This window comes from Scyliorhinus torazame, chromosome 2 (assembly GCF_047496885.1).
Source record: "Scyliorhinus torazame isolate Kashiwa2021f chromosome 2, sScyTor2.1, whole genome shotgun sequence".
Taxonomy (NCBI): domain Eukaryota; kingdom Metazoa; phylum Chordata; class Chondrichthyes; order Carcharhiniformes; family Scyliorhinidae; genus Scyliorhinus; species Scyliorhinus torazame.
The window spans coordinates 35,466,389-35,485,164 of record NC_092708.1 but is presented as its reverse complement, the minus strand read 5'-3'; positions in this window follow the sequence as shown (position 1 = coordinate 35,485,164).

Below are 18,776 nucleotides of genomic sequence, written 5' to 3'. Positions count from 1 at the left end.
GCGACGATCGGCGACGGACCGGAAGCGAAGATCGGCGAACCGGAAGCGACGATCGGCGAACCGGAAGTGGCGATCGGCGAACCGGGAGTGAAGTGAGCCGGGCCGGGGATGATCAAAGATGGCGGCGCCCTTGTGTCGCACATGTTGAACAGCGAGCCGGGAACGGAGGACGGCAGCACCCCGGAGTAGCAGGCCGCGGCGTTGGACCCCGAGGCAGCAGTGGAGCGGCAGACGTTTGCAAAGTGGCCTTTCTTGCCACAGGCTGAACAGGTAGCATCTCTAGCAGGGCAGCGTTTCCTGGGGTGTTTTGCCTGGCCACAAAAGTAACACTGGGGCCCAGGCATTTTTACTGCTGGAGTGGCTGGGTGGGCCGTGACTTGCAGGTTTTGTTGCTGGGAGGTAGCGGCCACGTAGGGAGCGTGGACAGGAGCATAGGAAGTTTGTGCAGGCGTGTAGGACGCATTATTGTCGTAGGCTGCCTGTTGAGCCTCTGCCATAGTGACTGCCATGTCCAGAGTCAGGGTAGTTTGTGCCAGAAGGAGTTGGCGAATTGGGACGGAAGCGATGCTGGCTACAAAGGCATCAAGCGCCAGGGCCTCAGTGTTCTGCTCAGCGGAGACTGCTGGCGCGTTGCAGGTGAGCGCGAGGGCACGGAGGTCCCGAACAAACACGGATAGGGGTTCACCCGGCTGCTGGTGCCGGGAGGCGAGGCGGTGGCGGGCGTAAATAGAATTAACAGTTCGTGCATACCGGCTTTTGAGCTTCACGATGGCCTCGGCGTAGGTCGTTGTTCCCGTGATGAGGTCGAAAAGCCCGTAGTCGAGCCGTGAGCACAGGAGATTGAGTCGGTCGCGTCCGTTTTGGCGAAGGCGGAGGATGCTTCCAGGTAGGCCTCGAAAAACCGGAGCCAGCAGTTGAAAAGGTGGTCCGCGCATGGAGCGTGGGGGTCGAGCGAGAGCTTGTCGGGTTTCAGAGCAGCCTCCATTATAACTGTAGTATATTAAATTGATGCGCTAAGCGTCAAGAACCACAAAGACATGTGAGACTTTAACTCAGGCTTTAATATACTACATGGGAGGCTTACCCGACACAGACGACCCCAGACAGAATGGGGCCTGTCCCAGAAGAGGTTCTTATACTGACTCCCGGGGGAGTGGCTAAGGCGGAGCTCTCCGTGGCCAGGTCGGGTTACCTACCAGTGACCGAACCTCTGCAGAGTTAAAGTACAATACACAGTATTACAGGGCCACGTTATGCACAACTATTATATACTATGTACAATGGTAGGGAGGTACAGTGGTGTATCACCACACTTTTCATCAACTATTAATGGGCTGGAACCGGCGTCACTTGGAACACAATTGATTCCAATGAAAAACGGTGTCGGATTCACCAGGGTTGGGATTGACACTCGAGAGGCTGACAAACTGCGACCGCATTTCAGCCACTCCACTCCCCACACCTACTCATCCCAGCAAACAAGGGGGCAGCACAAAGAGCGCCACCCCGGTTCGTGGACGCTGAATTTGAGACTCTGCTGGACGCCGTGGAGGAGAGGTGGGCTACCGTGTACTCCAGCGTGAGAAGGAGGTTGCCACCCATTGACATACACTGAGCATGGGCACATGTGGCAGAGGTCATGCGCACCGTGGGCCCCACTACCGGACAGCAGTGCCAGGAAAAACTGCACAACCTCTTCAGGTCAGCCAAGGTGAGTAGGCAGCATTGTGCCCCTGGCACTAAACCCCATCTCAGCCACCCGTAACCCCCACCCCCTTCCAGGGCGACCGAACCTCCACCCTGCACCACCTGTCAGCACCCATACCGGTCCCCATGGCTGGATGCCATGGCCACAAAAGCCACCAGCTACCCACCCCCTGTGCTGCATGCGCCGACTATCTAATACTGTGAAATTTCTGTCTCCCCCCTCCTTCCCGCCGCCTCGCCCCCCCCACCAAGCGAAGGTGGCCCAAAACTGCCGGGAGAGGGAACGCCGGAACTGTGGCCCCACACTGCAGCAGAGCAGCGAGCACTGGATTGGTCAGTGGGACCGGAGAGAGGGCAGCCAACAGGGCGGAAGTCAGCATCGGGGGAGCAAGTGAGACCCTGCTGAGATGCGGTTCCCCATGGCAAGTGTGTCGCCATCACCAACCCCACTCCACCACCACCGCACCCACAGCCCCAGAAGACGTCTGCCAAAAGGGATCAGGGTCACAGGGCGGGAATCGCAGCAGGTCTCCTCCACTCCTGATGTGCTGCCTGGGGATCCACCTTGACGTAGGGTTAGGGTCCCCGATGTTACTTTTGCAGCCAGCAGAAACAACCTCTCCAACGCTGCCCGGACCCGCGCTGCCCTTTGTAAGGCTTGCGGTAAGAAGGGGCACTTTTCCGCAGTGTGCCAGGCCCGTGCAGTCGCCACTATTGCCCCCCCACCCACCTCATTTACGGACAATTGGCGCCGCCATCTTCCCCTCTGCGCAACACGTGCGGGCCATGGGCGCCACCATCATGTTGAATCCCACCACGTGCGGCCCATGGGCGCCACCATTTTGTCCTCCTCAAGATCTTCAGGCGCCGCCATCTTGTCTCCCCCACAGCACATGGGCACCGCCAGCGTTCCAGGACCTGTGCCCCCCGGGCTCCCCATCATCTGACACCAGCGATGACCGACCACGACTCGCCTCTTGTGACCATCGACCAGTCTCGTCTACACAACCTGGCCACCGCATCGACCAGCATTAAAATCAACAGACACGTGACCTCTTGCCTGCTGGACTTGGGGAACACCGAAAGCTTCATCCATCCGGATACGGTAAGGCGCTGCTCCCTCGCGGTACACCCCACCAACCAAAGAATCTCCCTGGCCTCCGGATCCCATTCCGTGGCGATCCGGGGGTACTGTATGGTCACACTCACGGTCCAGGGCATAGAATTCAGCGGCTTCCGCCTCTACGGCCTCCCTAATCTCTGCGTTGCCCTACTACTCAGCCTGGACTTCCAGTGGAACCTCCAGAGCCTAACGCTGAAATTCGGTGGGCCCCTACAACCCCTTACTGTGTGCGTCCTGGTGACCCTAAAGATCGATCCGCCTTCCCTCTTCGCAAATCTAACCTCGGATTGCAAACCCGTCGCCACCAGGAGCAGACGGTACAGCGCCCAGGACAGGACCTTCATCAGGTCTGAAGTCCAGCGGCTGCTTCGGGAAGGCATCATCAAGGCCAGCAACAGCCCCTGGAGAGCTCAAGTGACAGTAGTTAAAACTGGGGAGAAACAGTCGTGGACTACAGCCAGATCATCAATAAGTACACACAGCTCGATGCGTACCCCCTCCCACGCATATCTGATGTGGTCAATCAGATTGCACAGTACCGGGTCTTCTCAACGGTAGACCTCAAGTCCGCCTACCACCAGCTCACCATTCGTAAATCGGACCGTCCATACACTGCCTTCGAGGCAGACGGTCGCCTCTATCACTTCCTCAGAGTTCCTTTCGGCGTCTCCAATGGGGTCTCGGTCTTCCAAAGGGAGATGGATCGAATGGTCGACCTGTATGATTTGCGGGCCACCTTTCCGTACCTAGACAACGTCACCATCTGCGGCCATGGTCAGCTGGACTGTGGTGAACCACTGTAGTAAGGGATGTAAGGTAGGACCTGCATTACAGGTTCGCCGGTAGCTCCTGCTGGCTGGCTCCGCCCACGGAGAACTGTATAAATATGCATGACCTCCAGTGCCCTGCCATTTCGCCAGCTGCAGCAGAAGGCCACGCATCTGACTGTAATAAAGCCACAGTTGTACCCAACTTTAGTCTTTGTGCAATTGATCGTGCATCAATTTATTACAGTCAGATTTTCCACAGAATGGCTATCAGAATTAAGCCCGGTCGCCTGCAGCTGGATTCGCACTTGAAGCCAGAAAAGACTTTACTCACTGGCTCGCATGTTTTGAGGCCTACATCAACGCGACGGACCCCGCGCCAACGGAGGCTCAGAAGATAAACGTCCTGTACTCCAGACTGAGCTCCAGCGTGTTACGTTTGATCCAGGACGCCACGAATTACACAAAAGCAATGGAACTCCTTAAGGAACACTACGCGCAGAAGGCGAAAATGCTCTTCGCCAGGCATATACTCACCACCCGCTCGCAACTACCTGTGAGTCCACCGAAGTCTTCTGGTGGGCCCTAATTCCACTCGTCTGGGACTGTGACTGTCAGGCCGTTATGGCCGGCGAAAACTCGAACTTCCTCATGCGCGATGCTTTCGTGATGGGTATTGCATCGGACCGCACGCCGATCCGCGCACCCCAGGGGTCCCCGCTGCTACTTCTGTGGTCAGTAGAAGCACCCCCACCAACACTGCCCGGCCTGCACTGCTGTTTGCAAAGCCTGCAGTAAAAAGGGCCACTTCGTGGCTGTGTGGCAGGCCCGTGCAGTCACTGCGATCGTGCCCGCTATCGCCCCCACCCCCACCCCAGATGCGCAATGGGAGCCGCCATCTTCTCCTCCCAGGTCCATGTGCGACCAATGAGTGTCACCATCTTGTCCCCCTTCGGCCATGGGCACCGCCACCTTTCCCGACCCCGCAATGTGCGCACCATGGGCGCCGCCATCCTGTCCCGACCCCGCCATTTGCACACCATGGACGCTGCCATCTTGTCCCCCACAGGATCTCCGGACATCCCGCCACATCGGAACCGCTCACGCTCGCCACCCAAAGCATCCGATGGCTACCCGCAGCTCGCTTCGATGACGCTGGACGACGGTGAAAATCAACGGCCACGCGACCTCGTGCCTGCTGGACTCCGGGACCACCGAATGCTTCGTTCACCCAGAAATGGTAAGGCGCTGCTCCCTCGCGGTCCACCCTGCCAATCAAAGGATCTCCCTAGCCTCCGGATCCCACTCCGTCCCGATCCGAGGCTTTTGTACAGTCTCCCTCATGGTCCAGGGCGTAGAATTTATTAACTTCCGCCTCTATGTCCTTCCTAATCTCTGCGCTGCACTCCTGTTGGGCCTGGACTTCCAGTGCAACCTCCAGAGCCTCACCCTCAAATTCGGCGGGCCCTTACTGCCCCCTTACCGTTTGCGGCCTCGCGACCCTCAAGATTGATCCCCCCTCCCTTTTTGCCAATCGAACTGCGGATTGCAAGCCCGTTGCCACTAGGAGCAGATGGTACAGCACCCAGGACAAGACCTTCATCAGGTCTGAAGTCCAGTGGCTGCTTAAGGAGGGTATTATCGAGGCCAGCAAGTGGTAGTGGTTAAAACTGGGGAAAAACACAGGATGGTCGTGGACTACATCTGACCATCAATTGGTACACGGAGCTTGAAGCGTACCCCCTTCCACGCATATCTGATATGGTCAATCAGATTGCGCAGTACCGGGTCTTCTCAACAATTTACCTGAAATCCGCCTACCACCAGCTCCCCATCCGGAAGTCGGACCGGCCATACACGGCCTCCGAGGCGGACGGTCGCCTCTACCACTTCCTTCGGGTCCCTTTCGGTGTCACAAATGGGGTCTCACTCTTCCAAAGAGAGATGGACCGAATGGTCGACCAATACGGTTTGCGGGCCACCTTTCCTTACTTAGATAACGTCACCATCTGCGGCCATGACCAGCAGGACCACGATGCCAACCTCGATAAATTCCTCCGCACTGCCACTCATCTCAACCTGACCTATAACAAAGAGAAGTGTGTGTTCAGCATGACCCGGTTAGCCATTCTCGACTATATAGTCGAAAACGTACTTCTCGGGCCCGACCCCAACCGCATGCGACCCTCATGGAACTTCGCCTCCCCCACTGCCCCAACGCCCTCAAACGCTGCCTGGGGTTCTTTTCCTACTACGCCCAGTGGGTCCCAAACTATGCGGACAAGGCCCGCGCACTAATTTAATCCGCCCAATTCCGCCTCGCAGCTGAGGCTTTCGCCTGCATCAGAGCAGACATCACCAAGGCCAGGATGTGCGTAATGGACGAGTCACTGCCTTTCCAAGTAGAAAGCGACGCTTCAGACGTCGCCCTTGCTGCCACTTTAAACCAGGCGGGCAGACCCGTGGCATTCTTTTCCCGTGCCCTTCAGGCCTCTGAAATTCAACACTCATCCGTCGAAAAGGAGGCCCAAGCTATCGTTGAAGCTGTGCGGCATTGGAGGCATTACCTGGCCGGTGAGAGATTCACTCCCCTTACGGACCAACGGTCGGTAGCCTTCATGTTCAATAACACGCAGCGGGGCAAGATCAAATATGATAAAATCTTGCGGTGGAGAATCAAGCTCTCCACCTATAATTACGAGATTTTGTATCGCCCCGGTAAACTCAACGAGCCCCCAGATGCCCTCTCCCGAGGTACATGTGCCAGCGCACAAGTGGACCAACTCCGGGCCCTACACGACAGCCTTTGTCACCCGGGGGTCACTCGATTGTTCCATCTGGTCAAAGCTCGCAATCTGCGCTACTCCGTCGAGGAAGTAAGAACAGTCACCAGGGGCTGCTAGGTCTGTGCGGAGTGCAAGCCGCACTTCTACCGGCCAGACCGTGCGTGCCTGGTGAAGGCTTCCCACCCCTTTGAACACCTCAACGTGTTTTTCAAAGGGCCCTTCCCCTCCACCGACCGTAACACGTACATTCTCAGTGTGGTCGACGGGTACTCCAGATTTGCCTTCTCCATCCCATGCCCCGTTATGACGTCTGCCACCGTCATCAAGGCCCTCAGCACCATCTTCGCTCTGTTCAGTTTCCCCGCCTACATCCACAGTGACAGGGGATCCTCATTCATGAGCGATGAGCTACGTCAGTTCCTGCTCAGCAGGGGTATAGCCTCCAGCAGGACGACAAGCTACAACCCCCGGGGAAACAAGCACGTAGAACGGGAGAATGAGACGGTTTGGAGGGCTGTCCAGCTGGCCCTACGGTCCAGGAACCTCCCAGCCTCTCGCTGGCAGGAGGTCCTCCCTGACGCTCTGCACTCCATCCGGTCACTATTGTGCACCGCCACTAATAACACATCCCATGAATGTGTTTTTAGCTTCGCCAGGAAGTTCACATCTGGGGTGTCGCTCCCGACTTGGCTCGCATCTCCAGGACCGGTCCTTCTCCGTAGCCATGTCCTACTCCACAAGGCGGACACCTTGGTGGACAGGGTTCACCTGCTCCACTCCAACCCTCAATATGCCTACGTTGAGTTTCCCGACAGCCGCCAAGATACTGTCTCACTCAGGGACCTGACACCATCAGATTGCACCCCAACACCCCACCCCCCCCCCTATACGCACCCCGCCCACCGCGGCGCCAATATTCACCCCACCAGACCACCCCCCCCTCCCCTTTTCCGCACAAGAGGACGAAGAGGACTTCTGCATGCTTCCGGAGTTCCCCGATGACTGGCCAGCACCAACACCGCCATCGGTGTTACCTCCACCACCGCCAGCACCGACTTCGCCGCCACCGTTACGCCGCTCCCAACGAAGCACCAAAGCACCGGAGCGGCTGAACCTTTGACGGACTCCGGACCGTCAACATGGACTTTTCTTTTTCCTACCACTGTATATAGTTGCACTAATTGTATATAGTTTCATGTCACCCCCGCCGGACTCATTTTTAACAGGGGGTGAATGTGGTGAACCACTGTAATAGGGGATGTAATGTAGGACCTGCACTACAGGTTCGCCGGTAGCTCCTGCCAGCTGGCTCCGCCCATGGAGAATTGTATAAATATGCATGACCTCCAGTGCCCTGCCATTTTGCCAGCTGCAGCAGGTGGCCATGCATCTGACTGCAATAAAGCCACAGTTGTACCCAACGTTAGTCTTTGTGCAATTGATCGTGCATCAAGGACCACGATGCCAACCGTGCCAAATGTCTCCACACCGCCACTCTCCTGAACCTCACCTACAACAAGGAGAAGTGCGTGTTTAGCACGACCCGCTTAGCCATCCTCGGCTATGTGGTCCAGAACAGAGTTCTGGGACCCCATCCCGACCGCATGCGCCCCCTCATGGAGCTCCCCCTTCCCCACTGCCCCAAGGCCCTCAAACGCTGTCTGGGGTTCTTCTTGTACTACACCCAGTGGGTCCCAACTATGCGGACAAGGCCCGCCCACTCATACAGCCCACCCATTTTCCCCTGACGGCCGAGGCACAACAGGCCTTCGACCGTATCAGAGCCGATATCGCCAAGGCCGGGATGCATGCAGTAGACGAGACACTGCCCTTTCAAGTAGAGAGCGACGCATCAGACGTCGCCCTAGCCGCCACCCTCAATCAGGCAGGCAGGCCCGTGGCATTCTTTTCCCGCACCCTTCATGCCCTCGAAATTCGGCACTCATCCGTCGAAAAAGAGGCCCAAGCTATCATTGAAGCTGTGCGGCATTGGAGGCATTACCTGGCCGGAAGGAGATTCACTCTCCTCACTGACCAATGGTCGGTAGCCTTAATGTTCAATAACACACAGCGGGGCAAAATCAAGAATGATAAGAACTTGGGGTGAAATTCTCCCCAAACGGCGCGATGTCCGCCGACTGGCGCCCAAAACGGCGCCAATCAGACGGGCATCGCGCCGCCCCAAAGGTGCGGAATGCTCCGCATCTTTGGGGGCCAAGCCCCAACATTGAGGGGCTAGGCCGGCGCCGGAGGGATTTCCCCCCACCAGTTGGCGCGGAAATAACATGTCGGGGCGGCGCATGCGCGGGAGCGTCAGCGGCCGCTGACAGTTTCCCGCGCATGCACAGTGGAGAGAGTCTCTTCCGCCTCCGCCATGGTGGAGACCGTGGCGGAGGCGGAAGGGAAAGACTGCTCCCACGGCACAGGCCCGCCCGCGGATCGGTGGGCTCCGATCGCGGGCCAGGCCACCGTGGGGGAACCCCCCGAGGTCAGATCGCCCCGCGCCCCCCCGAGGACCCCGGAGCCCGCCCACGCCGCCTTGTCCCGCCGGTAAGAAAGGTACTTTAATTTACACCGGCGGGACAGGCAATTTATTGGTGGGACTTCGGCCCATCCGGGCCGGAGAATCCAGCAGGGGGGCCCGCCAACTGGCGCGGCCCGATTCCCGCCCCCGCCGAATATCGGGTGCCGGAGACTTCGGCAATTACGAGATTTTGTATCGCCCCGGCAAGCTCAACGAGCCCCCAGATGCCCTATCCCGAGGTACATGTGCTAGCGCACAAGTAGACCGACTCCGGGCCCTGCACGACAGCCTTTGTCACCCGGGAGTCACACGGTTGTACCATTTTATAAAGGCCCACAATCTGCCCTGCTCCGTCGAGGAAGTCAGGGCTATCACCAGGGACTGCCAGGTCTGCACGGAGTACAAGCCGCACTTATACCGGCCGGATTATGCGTGCCTGGTGAAGGCCTTCCGCCCCTTTGAGCGCCTCAGCATGGATTTCAAAGGGCCCCTCCCCTCCACCGACCGTAACACGTATTTTCTCAGAGTGGTCGATGAGTACCAGATTCCCCTTCACCATCCCATGCCCCAACATGATGTCTGCCACCGTCATCAAAGCCCTCAACACAATCTTCACTCTGTTCGGTTTCCCCGCCTACATCCACAGTGACAGGGGATCCTCATTCATGAGTGATGAGCTACGTCAGTTCCTGCTCAACAGGGGTATCACCTCCAGCAGGATGATAAGTTATAACCCCCGGGGAAATGGACAGGTTGAGAGGGAGAATGGGACGGTCTGGAGGGCCGTCCAACTGGCCCTATGGTCCAGGAACCTCCCGGCCTCCCGCTGGCAGAAGGTCCTCCCTGATGCACTACACTCCATTCGGTCACTGCTGTGCACCGCCACTAACAACACACCCCATGAAGTCCACATCCGGGGTGTCGCTCCCGATTTCGCTCGCAGCTCCGGGACCCGTCCTGCTCCGTAGGCACGTCCGACCCCACAAGGCAGACCCGTTGGTGGAGAGGGTGCAATTGCTCCATGCAAACCCCCAGTGTGCCTACGTGGCATACCTCGCCGGCCGCCAGGATACTGTCTCCCTCAGGGACCTGGCACCAGCAGGTTCCACACACACACACCCTCCCTTCCCCCGGCGCTCCCAGCATTAACCCCACCAGGACCATCCATCCTTCCCCTGCCCACGCCCGAGGATGAAGAGGATTTCGGCACACTCCCGTAGTCACCGAACAACAGACCAGCATCGGCACCGCCGCCACCACTACGTCGCTCCCAGCGGCACATCAAGGCCCCGGACCGGTCAAACCTCTAACTGGTCCACTGGACTTCAAAAGACATTTTTTTTCTCTCAAAGATTATAAATGAAAAACCCATTTGCTGTATATAGTTCTCCACCACCCCCGCCAGACCTCAATTTTAACAGGGGGTGAATGTGGTAAACCACTGTTGCACCTCTATTAGGTGATGTACGGTAGGACCTGTACTACAGGTATGTTGGTAGTCCCTGCCTGCTGGCTCCACCCAATCGGCGGAGTATAAATGTGTGTGTGCTCCATGCTGCAGCTATTTCGCCAGCTGCTGTGGGAGGCCACACATCTTAGAGCAATAATGCCTCAGTTGTATCCAACTCAAATCTTTGTGCAATTGATCGTGCATCACAGCTGGTGCCAAATCCCTGAGGGAGACTGTGTCTTGGCGGCCGTCGTGGTATGCGACGTAGGCGTACTGCGGGATCGCATGGAGTAGCTGTACTCTCTCAACCAACGGGTCCGCCTTGTGGAGCCACACGTGCTTGCAGAGGAGAACAGGTCCTGGAGCTGCCAGTCACGTTGGGAGCGAAACCCCGGAGGTGGACTTCCTGGGGAAGGCAAAGAGACGTTCATGGGGAGTCTCGTTAGTCGCCGTGCACAGGAGCGACCGAATGGAGTGAAATGCGTCGGGGAGGACCTCCTGTCAGCAGGAGGGCAGGAGATTTCTGGACCGTAGGGGCAGCTGGACGGCCCTCCAGACCGTCCCATTCTCCCGCTCCACCTGCCCGTTTCCCCTGGGGTTGTAGCTGGTCGTCCTGCTGGAGGCAATGCCCCTGTTGAGCAGGTACTGGTGCAGCTCATCGCTCATAAATGGGGAACCCCGGTCGCTGTGGACGTAGGCGGGGAAACCAAACAGAGTGAAGATGGTGCTGAGGGCCTTGATGGAGGTGGCAGACGTCATATCGCGGCATGGGACGGCGAAGGGGAATCGGGAATACTCGTCGACCACATTAAGAAAGTACGTGTTGCGGTTGGTGGAGGGGAGGGACCCTTTGAAGTCCATGCTGAGGCGTTCAAAGGGGCGGGATGGCTTCACCAGGCGCGCACGGCCTGGCCGGTAGAAGTGTGGTTTACACTCCGCGCAGATTTGCCAGACTCTGGTGACAGCCCTGACTTCCTCGATGGAGTAGGGCAGATTGCGGGCCTTAATGAAGTGGTAAAAGCTGGTGACTCCCGGGTGAGATGGTCATGCAGGGTCCGGAGGCGGTCCACTTGTGCGCTGGCACATGTACCGCGGGACAGTGGATCGGGGGGGCTCGTTGAGCTTACCGGGGCGATACAAAATCTCGTAATTGTTGGTGGAGAGCTCGATCCTCCACCTCAAGGTTCTATCATTTTTGATCTTACCCCGCTGTGTGTTAACATGAAGGCAACCGATCGCTGGTCTGTGAGGAGAGTGAATCTCCTGCCGGCCAGGTAATGCCTCCAATGTCGCTCAGCTTCAACGATCGCTTGGGCCTCCTTTTCAACGGAGTAGTGCTGAATATTGGAGGCATGGAGGGTGCGGGAAAAGAATGCCACGGGCCTGCCTGCCTGGTTGAGGGTGGCGGCCAGAGCGACGTCTGATGCATCGCTCTCAACTTGGAAGGGGAGCGTCTTGTCGACCGCGTGCATCGCGGCCTTGGCAATGTCAGCGTTGATACGGTTGAAGGCCTGGTGAGCCTTGGCTGTCAGTGGGAAAGCGGTGGATTGAATGAGTGGGCGGTCCTTGTCCACGTAGTTTGGGATTCACTGGGCGTAATACGAAAAGAACCCCACGCATCGTTTGAGGGCCTTGGCGCAATGGGGGAGGGGGGTTACATGAGGGGGCCCATGCAATTGGGGTCGGGCCCTCGAACTCTGTTCTGAACCACATAGCCGAGGATGGCTAATCGGTTTGTGCTGAGCACACACTTCTCCTTGTTGTAAGTTAGGTTGAGGAGTGTGTCGGTGTGGAGAAATTTGGAAAGGTTAGCGTCGTGGTCCGACTGGTTATGGCCGCAGATGGTGACATTGTCCAGGTACGGGAAAGTGGCCCGCAGCCCGTACCGGTCAACCATTCGGTCCATCTCCCGTTGGAAGACTGAGACCCCGTTACTGATGCTGAAGGTAACCCTAAGGAAATGGTAAAGGCGGCCGTCTGCTTCAAACGCAGTATATGGGCGGTCCGCCTTACGGATGGGGAGCTGGTGGTAGGCAGATTTCAGGTCCACTGTCAAGAAGACCCGGTACTGTGCAATCTGATTGCCCATATCAGATATGCGTGGGAGGGGGTACGCGTCGAGCTGCGTGTACCGCTTGATGGTCTGACTGTAGTCAACGACCATCCTGTTTTTCGCCCCGGTTTTCACCACTACCACTTGGGCTCACCAGAGGCTGTTGCTGGCCTCGATGATACCTTCCCGCAGCAGCCGCTGGACCTCAGACCTGATGAATGTCCTGTCCTGGGCGCTGTACCGTCTGCTCCTGGTGGCGGCAGGTTTGCAATCCGGAGTGAGGTTAGCAAACAGGGAAGGCGGGTCGACCTTAAGGGTTGTGAGGCCACATACAGTAAGGGGTGGTAAGAGCCCGCCAAATTTCAGGGTTAGGCTCTGGAGGTTGCACTGGAAGCCCAGGCCGAGTAGCAAGGCAGCGCAGAGGTTGGGGAGGATGAAGAGCCGGAAGCCGCTGAACTCTACGCCCTGGACTGTGAGGGTGGCGATGCAGTACCCCTGGATCGCCACAAAGTGGGATCCGGAGGCCAGGGAGATTCTTTGGTTAGCGGGATGTACCGTGAGGGAGCAGCGCCTTACCGTATCGGGGTGGCTGAAGCTCTCAGTGCTCCCGGAGTCCAGAAGGCAGGATATCTCGTGCCCGTCGACCTTCTCCTTTGTCGAAGCAGTCGCGAGATTGTGCGGTCGAGACTGGTCGATCGCGACCGAGGCGAGACGCGGCTGGTTGCCGGCGGTTGCAGGCGATGAGCGGCCCAATGAGGTGCCCGACGGGCAGAGGTCCTGAGGCGGGTAAGATGGCGGCGCCCATGGGCCGCTCGTGTCCTGGGGCAGGCAAGGTGGCGGTGCCCATTGTTTCTGAGGCAAGCAAGATGGCGGCGCCCACGGGCTGCACGTGTTGTGAGTGAAGCAAGGTGGCGGCGTCCAAGGGCCGCACGTGCGGCTGCCGGGACAATAGCAGCAATTGAGCGGGCCTGGCACACTGCAGCGAAATGTCCCTTCTTGTCACAGGCCTTGCAGAGGGCGCTCTGCGATGGGCAGCGCTGCCGGGGGTATTTTGTCTGTCCGTAGAAGTAGCACTTGGGTCCACCAGGGTTGGTTGGCTGCCGCGCGGCGAGGGCGTGGGGTTGGCTGAGGGCGGTCGCTGATGGGGTCCACGATGGGGTGGCCTCTGGCAGGGTCCATGATGCACAGGGAGGGGTGGGCCATGCGGTCAGGGGCATAAGCCTGTACGTTGCGTGAGGCGACCGTGAGCGAGAGTGCTAGTTTCTTGGTCGCCATGAGATCAAGCTTGGCCCCTTCTAAGAGGCGCTGGCGGATGTAGCCAGACCCTATGCCGGTAACGTACGCGTCTCTCATTAGCCGGTTTGAATGTTTAGTGGGCGAAATGGCCTGGCAGTCACAGTCTCTCACCAGGGCGAGCAGGGCACGCCAGAAATCTTCCACAGACTCACCGGGAAGTTGGTGCCACGTGGATAAGCGGTGCCTGGCATAGATCTTGTTGGTCTGCTGAGCATAATTCTCCTTCAGTAGCGCCATGCCTCTGTGTAGGTAGACGCGTCCTGGACGAGGGGAAAAACATTGGAGCTCAGCAGCGTGTACAGAATCTGGAGCTTCTGTTCTTCTGAGATTGGATCTGGCTCAGACCCGATGTATGCTTCAAAGCAAGCTAGCCAATGTTCAAAGTCCTTTTTGGCGTTGTCTGCTTGAGGATGCAGCTGCAGGCGATCTGGCTTGATGCGGAGGTCCAACTCTGAAAAATCTCTGTATAATAAATTGATGCGCTATCAATTACAACGAGACGAGAGTAGAATGTAATCGGGGCTTTATTACACAGAGATGAATGAATGAAATGGATGAATGAAATGAAATGAACGAAAATCGCTTATTGCGACAAGTAGGCTTCAAATGAAGTTACTGTGAAAAGCCCCTAGTCGCCACATTCCAGCGCCTGTTCGGGGAGGCTGGTATGGGAATTGAGCCATGCTGCTGGCCTGCCTTGGTCTGCTTTCAAAGCCAGTGATTTAGCCCTGTGCTAAACCTCATACTGCAGCTTACGAAATGGCTGCTGTTTGGAGAGCACACACATTTATACTCCGCCTACTGGGAAGAGCCAGCAGGCAGGGATCTACCCCCGTACCTGTAGTACAGGGGCCTTACCGTAATACCCATATATGCAATATAATACAACAGTGGTGACTACCACACTTACCTTTGCAAACCTGGGGTGTGGGAATCCCTGCCACTGGTCCGAGTTCTCCAGAACCTGTAGTAAACCTGTAGGCTCGTTAAGTCTATCAAAATGAAGGCGCCGCCACTGCCAGGATTGTCCACTCCCTCCGAATGTCAATTGACCTTTGCTGGGTTACTCAATCTCCTGTGGCAAGTCACCACCCATTCATATTTTTTCTTTTCAACATTTTTTTCCAATGAAAGGGGTAATTTAGCGTGGCCGATCCACCTACCCTGCACATCTTCGGGCTGTGGGGGTGAGAACAACGCTGACATGGGGAGAATGTACAAACTCCACACCAAGGCCGGGATCGAGCTCGCGTCCTCGGCGCCGTGAGGCAGCAGTGCTAACCACTGCGCCCCTGTGCAGCCCTTGGTCACCACCCTTTCAGTCAGCGAGTTCTAAATTCCAGCACCCTTGGATTGAAAACGTTATCCCTCAAATTCCATCTAATCTCCTGCCCCTGACCTTAAACCTCTATATAGACGATATATTTTCATACTTAACATTAACTCTTTAAACTACAAAAAAACAGATAGTAAGACCATAAGGCGTGGGAGCAGAATTAGGCCACTCGGCACATCAATTCAGCTCCGCCATTCAAGCATGGCTGATATTTTCTCATCCCCATTCCCCTGCCTTGTCCTCATAACCCTTGATCCCCTAATTAATCAAGAACCTATCTATCTCAGTCTTAAAGAAATTGAGTGATTTGGCCTCCACAGCCTTCCACAGATTCACCATCCTCTGGCTGAAGAAATTCCTCCTCATCTCAGTTTTAAAGGACCATCCCTTCAGTCTGAGGCTGTGCCCTTGGGTTCTAATTTCTCCGACCAGTGGAAACATCCTCTCCACAGCCACTCTATCTTGGCCTCTCGGTATTCTGTTAGTCTCAATGAGATCCCCCCCCCCCCCCCCCCCGCTCTCATACTTCTAAACTCCAGCCAGTACAGACACAAAGTCCTCAACCGCTCCTCATATGCCAAGTCCTTCATTCCAGGGATCATTCTTGTGAACCTCCTCTGGACCCTTTCCACGGCCAGCACATCTTTCCTTAGATACGGGGCCCAAAACTGCTCAGAATACTCCAAATGGGGTCTGACCAGAGCCTTATACAGCCTCAGCAGTACATCCTTGCTCTTGTATTCTAGTTAGGTTATATCAGTGGATTTGGAGTTAAACTGAAAGTGGCAACATACGCAAATAATGTAATAAATTATCTGTGTTTTTTTTATCTTGTCGTTGGTGAGATTGTCTCTGGAACAGAAATGTACAGATCAGGGTATTGATTCACAGCACTATCTGCAGAATGCAGCTGAATCCCATTCACTGTACTTGTAACAATTGAGTTTAGCTAATCTGTGCTGTGACTAACAATTAAACTTTTGTAGCTCACTTTGACTTTGATGTCTCCAGGCCCAAATGTTCCAAAGCTCTCCTGACTGGCCTCCCATTTTCTATCCTGAGTAAATTTTAGTTTATCCAGCGTTATGTTGTCTTATGGTCACCTGCACCAAGTCGTGTTCATCCATCAGTCACTGGCTATATTTGCTCCTGATAGGCTGACTAGTGTGCATATCAGCAGCAAATGAGGGAAAGAAACGGGGGACAGTGTGTGAGAAAATTAAAGTCATGTCGGGCTGGAACCCAAACAACAGCAGGGCTGGTGCCCGGGCAAACAGGCGGGGCTGTAGCTTGGGGGCACAGGCGGAGTGGGGCAGGAGCTCGAGGAGACAGGCGGGACAGGGCTGGAGCCTGGGGTGGGAGGCCGGAAGGGGCTGGAGTGGGATTGGAACCTGGGGAGATGGGCGAGTGGGGCTGGAGCTCACGGAGTCAGGCAGAGTGGGTTGGAGCATGGGGAGACAAACAGTTCAGGTTTGGAGACCAGGGAGACAGGTGAGGCTGGAGACCGGGGAGAGAGGCTGGGAGGGGCTGGAGTGGGATTGGAACACGGGGATGTCATGATATCCACATTAACATATCATGGTGCAATCACACACACACACTGATGGACAGGTAGATGGACGAATCAACACACACACAACATCGCAGCCAATCACCAGTGAGAGCACACGCACTACAAAACAGGGAACACTACATTTCCCGCTCATTCTACCAGGAGATAGCTCAGAGCAAAGAGCTCACAGCGTGCCACTCAGACATACACCATGTGCTGAGTGCCTCACTAAGGTAGTGCTAGGGCTGGGTCCACAGGTTAGCTGGTGAAGTACGAACCACAGCCAGAAGTTAATAGTTATTATTGTACAGAATAATAAAACAGAGTTATACCATCTACAACCGTGTTGGTTCGTTTGTGTATCGGAACACCCAACACGGCAGGGGAGTCAGGCAGAGTGGGTTGGAGCCCGGGGAGAAAGACAGGGCGAGATGGAGCCTGAGTAGACAGACTGTTCGGGTTTGGAGGCCAGGGTGTTAGGTGGGGTTGAATCCCGGAGAGACAAGCAGGGCAGGATGGAGTCCCTGGAGACAGGCGGGGTGGAATAGGGCCTGGTAAACCAGGAGGTCAGGGAGACTGGTGTTGCTGGGCTGGAGCCTGCGGTAATGGGCAGGATGGGATTGGAGGCATGGGGCCTGGTAAAATGAGGCTGGAGCCTGGCCAGGATGGGACGGGGGAGTTGGGAGGCCTGAGCTGGCAGGGCCCAAGCCTGAGGAAGACAGGCAGGGCTGGGGAGGGCAAAGTCATGGTCGGCCAGTGAGGGAAAGCTGAATTAATTCAAAGGAGGCTGTCATTAGGTGGGACTGAGGAGGTGACAGTGACTGAGTGGGTGTGTTGGACAAATTGAGTGAGTGAGTGATTGACTGAATGGGTGTGTGTGAGAGAGTCAATGACTGACTGATGGAATGTGTGTGAGTGAATTTGTATGAGGAAGTGTAGGAGTGAGTGGGTGTGTGGCGGTGAATGACCGCATGACTGTTTGATGGGAGGAAGGGGGGGTGGTGATGGGGGTGAACCATGGGGCCGGGTGACCCTCCACGGGACTGGGGCTGTGCCCAGCCATGGCCTGCCATTGCCGCAGCCTGCAAGGCAGCCATCCTGCTGCGCACCCCACTGACCACCCACCTCGGCTCCTGGTTCTGCAGACTGACACTGGCCATAAGGATGCTCCCACCCCCGCAGCCCAGCCTCCACTCACCCACCGCACAACCCTCGCACCCCACCCTCTGCCATACCGCAGCCCCCAGCAGCTGGCCACCTGCCGGGTGGGCATCACGCGGCCCACCCAAGTGCAATGCTCTTAAAACTGCTACAGGGAGGTGCCAGACGGGGGTCATGAGCATACTGCTGACAACGGCAGGAGGGCTGGGCGCCAGGGCCAGTGGTCCTCATGGTCCGTGGTGCAGATATGGGGGAGGGAGGATATGCGGAGCAGGGTGCGCATTGCCACCTGGGGCCAACGTTGGGCATGGGCATATGCACAATGGATATTGGAATACAACCAGAAACTGTAGCCTTCCTCCTAGTCACCGTAGCCCCGAGGATTGGATTCAATTCAATTTCCGTTTAAGTTTGATTTAATGTCACGTGTACCGAGGTACAGTGAAAAGTATTGTTCTGCATACAGTTCAGACAGATCGTTCCATACATGAAAAAAAATATAGGGCATACATAAATACACAAAGTAAATACATCGACACAGACATTGCGTGAAGCAGACAGGAGCGTAGTACTACTCTGTAGGGAAGGTGTGTGAAGAGAGCAGTGCAGTCCATAAGTGGCTCATTCAGGAGTCTGGTAAAGTGGGGAAGAAACTGTTTTTGAATCTCAGTGCATGTTCTCAGACTTTTGTATCTCCATGGAAGAGGTTGGAAGAGAGAATAACCCAGGTGGGAGGGGTCTTTGATTCCATACCAGGCTATGATGCAGTCAGATAGGATGGTTTCTATGGTGCATCTGTAAAAGGTGAGTCAGTGTGGACATGCCAAATTTCCTTCGTTTTCTGAGGTGCTTTCTTGGTCTTGGCTTCAACGTGGGTGGACCAGGACAGATGTTTGATGATGTGCACACCGAGGAATTTGAAGCTGTCAACCATCTCCACCTCAGCCCCGTCAACCATCTCCACCTCAGACAGGGATGTGTACATTATTTTGCTTCCTGAAGTCAATGACCAGCTCCTTAG